Source organism: Stegodyphus dumicola, chromosome 6 (genome assembly GCF_044657685.1).
Source record: "Stegodyphus dumicola isolate Sdum_Otavi_A_Nest chromosome 6, ASM4465768v1".
Taxonomy (NCBI): Eukaryota; Metazoa; Arthropoda; class Arachnida; order Araneae; family Eresidae; genus Stegodyphus; species Stegodyphus dumicola.
Window position 1 is genome coordinate 232,716,800 of NC_140773.1, and position 6,044 is coordinate 232,722,843.

Below are 6,044 nucleotides of genomic sequence, written 5' to 3' on the forward strand. Positions count from 1 at the left end.
AGTAGCTGAACACTGGTAGTTCGGTCTGGGATTCGAATCCCAGCGAACGGGTTGCCTGCATGGGCGTTTTCGTCGTTCTCCCCATTGTACATGTATACCAGCCAGTTTCTCCTACGAAGTCCTCCACAAAGGCTATCCCTCCTCTAGAAAGATTTTATAAAATTATATAATATTTTTATTAAATTATATAATTTTATAATATTTTATAAAATTGAAAATTTTATCAATAATATTTACTTATTTGGTTAATACGTACATACTAAACTAAAAACGCAATCAATCAAACTAAATATTATACATATAAAAGTAAGAATTTAAATTCCTGCTGTGGAGTGATATTCAGCAAAGCAGGGTACTTACTATACATAATCAAATCTACTGGGACTTTGCAAATCGAACGTCAGTAACGCGATTCCTTCCTGATCTTACGTCTGTAACAATGAGAACACCTGCGCGTATTGTTTTTTTTTTCTGATGTTCCGGGTATATAATCCGGAACATGATTCCCGTCTAATGGGCTTGTATTAGGTCTAAATGGCCGAGTTTGTGTACTTTTTGAGTCTTTTTCTTGCTGTGGAGTACGTTATGATAATCTTTCGCTTAAATCCACTTCACCCATTTTTTTTTTATTATAATCAATCACTAGCTCCGGTTTCTTTGTTATTATTCTTCTTTTCTCTTTTTCTATTAGATTGTCGTTATGTACAGTACTTACTAAATATACCTCCCTCTTATCTTTCCATTTCATTATACGCATGACGAGTATACTCGTCAATACACAAAATCGTGCCAAATCTCCATGACGAGTATACTCGTCAATCACAGTTAACTGGTTAAGAATTGTAAAAAGTCTGATGTGTACACCACATGACTTCCTTGTACGGAATATTAAATTATACGCATTTTTTCTTGCATTTCATTTAAACTTATTGGATTGAATTAAATATACTTCGCCGATAGCGCATAAGCCACAGTAGAATAAATTGACAATTGAGTATTTCTCATTCAATTAATTCAGTTCTCACTTCGCGAGAAGGGAAAAATACATAAAAACTCAAAATATCTATATTAAAAATTACGAAGTAAATCTCAAACACTTATTTCCTCGAAACAATTCCGGAAAGGATTAAGCACGATTTAATTGGCAATAATAAATGAAGGCGTTATCTTTGCTGTTGCGAAACTAAGTTTCTCTAGACTGGCAACAAACCCACTAGTCTGCTGTTTCAAATGTAAACAATCAATGGCCGCCATAAAAAAAAAAGGCTTAGCGGCACTTAAATAACTTTAAAATTGTTGATAATTCTAAAAATATTGCATACAGATTTACTAAAGGCATAAAAACCTTAACCGGAAGATAAAAACAACACGATTCAATCATTTTTAAAGCAAAAAATGTACAATTTACAAACATATAAGAGTAAAGAAACTGAGATTACTGAGCCGGGTAACAGAGTGGATATATATATAAATGTATTTATATACGTTTGGTGCGGCCGATTGCAACCAAAATACGAGGTGCACATCTACGTGTTATAGCAGTCCTATATACAAAATTTCAACGTTCTGAGGCTACTCGTTTTTTGGTTATGCGAGATACGTGCGTATGTCAAAACGTACGGTCAAAATGGATATTTTCGTTGAAATATGCTGCCTGAAAATTTTCGCGATTACAATACTTCCTTTTTACTTCGTACAAGGAAGTAAAAATAAATAAAATGTGCAAGTTAGTTCATGCTTTTTAAGATTTGGTAGTATTCCATTTATAAATAAATATTTCACGATCATAAAGGTCATAAACTTGTAATCGTGTTAAATCTTCTTGCATAAAATATTTTTTGATCCAACCTTTTTTGCCTCTTATAACTCTCGAAATCGAGGTCTCCGTGTCTCATGCTGACAGCTTAAACAATTTTTCATGTGCGTTATGTGTCCTTCTGCTTTGCATTTCTTCGAAGACCTGCTGGAAACATCAAAACTAACTGACATGCAAATGAAAATAATTGTAGTAATAATGTACACAAAAATAATTGACATGCAAATGAAAATTATTGTAGTAATAAGGTAATAATATACACGAAGATAATTGACGTGCAAATGAAAATAATTGTAGTAATCTCTACATATCATAAAAGAAAGAGTCTGTCTGTGTGTCAGTGTGTGTGTCTTTCGTTTGTGCTGCGCGTAAGCTAACAGACCCACGGCTACGAAATTTGGTACATAAGTGCATGCTATATGCATCTAGAACAAGAGCCAGTGCACCTCGAAGCGAGTTTTTCGAAATTTGAATTCGAAATTTTTTAATTTTATGTTTTGTGACGAAATCGCGTCATTTTGAGACATAATGGGCTATACGAAAGCGAGATTTTTCTCTATACACTCCATTTTCACATTGTCGTGGAACGTAGGCACTTAGCTATTTTAAGAACATAAAAATAAATTTCGTGTTTCAATAAATCGATTCAATACGAATTTATTTAACAAAGTGAGCTTAACACCTTCTCAACGGGATTTTTTTTTAAAAGTTTATTTTTTAAAATGTACAGTTTATTTTTATTTGATTTTTGGACACGTTAAACTTTCATCCTTGCGACTGCTTTTCCAAAAAGAATTTTGGAAAAATGATAATATTTTGTGTTTTTTAAAAAATATTTAAATGAAGCTTCCGAGTACACTTCTCACATCTCACATCTTTAAAAATGTGATTTTGGCAACATTTTTCCTGTCTTATTGTTGTTGATAGACTTTTGATGAAATCGCATCGTTTTGAATAGTTTCATTCTTTTAGAAATATGGGTTTGGCAAAAATTTTTCATCGTATTTATGTCCCTGTTTTTAAGAGATTGGCATATTTCATTGTCATTTTTTATATATATATAATATATTTTTATTGATTTTTTTTGATAAAGTTGTTCTGCAGAGTAAAATTCTGCCCGGAATTTTACGTTTTTTGAGTTGCTTTCATGTTATTTTTTGCTTATTTCACTATTTGTAAGATATTGAAAAGTTTTGTATGATTTTTTTCCTTCAACAAAACTTTGGCTAATTTTTTATTAGGATAATTATTATTTGTATTAAGGGATATAGCTTATTTCATTGTAATTTTTTTCTCTTGAAAGTAGAAGATAAAATATCAGTAATTATACTTTACTTTTTAGAATTTTTTGTTTTTTGTATTCTTTTATGTTATTTATTGCTCATTTCTCTGTTTTTAAGATATTGAAAAGTTTTGAGTGATTTTTTTAGGAAACAGAGTTCTTAACCTCCTTTATACCATTTGAGTTCTTAAGATTTTTCAAAGGGAAGTTGGTTAATTTATTTATTAGAATAATTAATATTTGTATTAAGGGATATTGCTTATTTCATTGTAATTTTGTTATACGTAATAACTTTTTTTATGAAGTTGTTCTGCAGAGTAAAATTCTACGCAGTTTTTAAATTTAACGTTTGGTGTTCCTTTCAGCCATTTTTCCATTTAAAAGCTAGACGAAGGCTGGTAGCGAAGCTGCTAGTAATGTAATAATATACATGAAAATAATTGACATGCAAATGAAATTAATTGTAGTAATAATGTGATAATATACATGAAAGTAATTGTAGTAATTTTTCTTAAAGAAGAACAGTTTAATATTTCGCTTGTAATGTATAAAAATATTTACAACATTACGAATAATAAAATTTCCAGGGATAAAAATAATTCAGGGACGGATAAAAAGTAAAGTGAAAAATAAACAATATCAGGGTATATAAAAAATGCTTAATTTTTTTCATACGTATTTATTATTTGTTTACGTATAACGCATCATCAGCTCAGGCGAACCAGGTTACCAGTGAGAACCACGCGGAGAGTTATGTCGGATAAGGACAGGAGAGAACCTCGGGTCTCCTCCAATAAAATGGGCAGTTCCAGAAATCCGATCCTTCCCCACTTCAACGTAATACAGTTACTCCCGCCACTGAAAACAGCATTTACAAAATATGGATTAGCAGAATATTTTTATATTCTTTTATGACCCAGAAAGAAATCCATTGCTATTTTTCGTATTGTTACTGACCATGATTGCCTTTTGCCACATCTGCATCGAATTATCACAGCCACTATTTTTAAAGTGTGCAACCTTCAAAAGGAAATGGATACCTTATATGCAAGCCGTTGCCCTGCACTTAATGCTGGATCACTCTGGGAGAGATATTTGGTGACGAGAGCCAAAATAAATTTATAGTAGGTTACACTTTGTACTATTTTTTAGTTGCTGTTTAATTACTCTTAGTTTTGTTACTCTTTTATTTTGCTTGTCCTGCCTACAGTTGTCTTTGTAATCTGCCATTAAAAGTAAAAAAGTAGTTAAAGAACCAGCTCGTAATCCTAATTTAATTCTTAGAGTCGCAAAATAAAAGTAGTTTTAAATATTAATTATCAAATAACTAAGAATTTTGCACATGGTTATTGAATTTCTTAATAATCAAGTAAATACACAATAATTCGATGTAAAATACTGTTATTGTGCTGCATTGTTATGAAGAATACCTTTTGCAGCGAAGTCATAGGGAAAGTTCATACCGACGCCATCTTAGCCGCAGAACTACGCAGAGCAGTTTTCAGATTGAAAGAAAAGCCGGTGCTATCGGAGGGAAGACACCCCTCCTCGTTAGGAGGGGAGAGGTTAAAAATCATTAAGGTGATCTGGACGAAAGATGGTATCAGATAGGAAGAGGGAACCATCGGAGGAAGATCGAATTGTTATCTGTCGATACGGGAAAGAATTTTGAGTCAATACGTCATATGGGCAAAACAGCGTGGACACCGTTAACGTTGTTAAGAGTTAACTTATTAAGGGTTACATGTTTAAGTTAGTATTTTTTTTTTTTCGTTTTTTTAACCTTAACCCGTAAAACTGCACCACTGCTAACAGTAAAACTGGAAAGCAAGTCATGAAACTTAAATGTTTAAACTTTACAAAACTAACAACAGTGATACGGAAGCAGATTATATAGACAACAAATTTCAACCTCAACAAAATAAAATAGTTTTGTAGAGACATTAGGTATATTTTTGGAAACAGGAAAGATGAAAAATACGCAACCGCCTTCGCCGGGAATCGAACCACGGACCTCTGAAATGCCGGCTCAGTGTGCTAACCACTACACCACGAAGGCATGCTAGGAAAGGAATACTCCCCTTTTTAAAGGGCGACTAGGGTTTTAGGGGACCTAGTCGCGAAATCCTGGGTGCGGAGAATCATCATCCGCAACCCTTTTTTAGTTCGAGCGCCATTCTAGGCACATTAGGTATATTTTTGGAAGCAGGAAAGATAAAAAATATGCAACCACCTTCTCCGGGAATCGAAACGCGGACCTCTGAAATACCGGCTCAGTATACTGACCACTACACCACGAAGGCACACTAGGAAAGTGGGAGAAATACCTTATAGTTTAACAAAAGAACACTCTTCAATTTCGATAGCTTTAACGTTATTAATTGGCAGGGAGAAATTGTCAGAAATAGTAAAAAAAAAAAAAAAAAAAAAAAAAAAAAAAAAGAGAGAGAGAGAGAGAGAAAAACTTCGAAATAAATTTTAAAAATAAAGGAAAGGAAACTGTAAGATTTGCAGATTTAAGATATACTATAGCTATTATTATTATTATATAGATATAGGTTTATATTACTATTATTTCTTTTGCATTAAGTTGAAAGTAATATGTAGTACGAGATATCCGTTTTAAACTAAACTTTATTAATTAAAAAAACTTCACAAAATTTCGTGACTTTTTTTTGCACTGTAATATGTTCTTGAAGAACGGAAGCAGAAGTTTTTGGAAACACATTATCCTTCAGTTTGATAGAGAAATTGAAAGAAAATTACAAATTCTTCGAATGTAATTAGGAGATAGGCTGAGAGTCTGGATGGTTAAACCTTAATGGTTAAAACTTCATTTATAAATATTATAATGTTTTTAATTTTTGTTCGAACTTACAGGAAATGACCTTTTATTAGACCGCACGCATAAATGGCCGATCAGATTTAATTAACTTGCTCTTTTAC

The 6,044-nt window shown here is 32.3% G+C and overlaps 1 non-coding gene across 1 annotated transcript; it reads right to left on the reverse strand.

The window, feature by feature from the left end:
* Window positions 1-5,084: 5,084 nt before the first annotated feature.
* Window positions 5,085-5,157, reverse strand: TRNAA-GGC (transfer RNA alanine (anticodon GGC)). Its single transcript has one exon. It is a non-coding gene; the product is annotated as a tRNA-Ala (tRNA).
* Window positions 5,158-6,044: the final 887 nt, after the last annotated feature.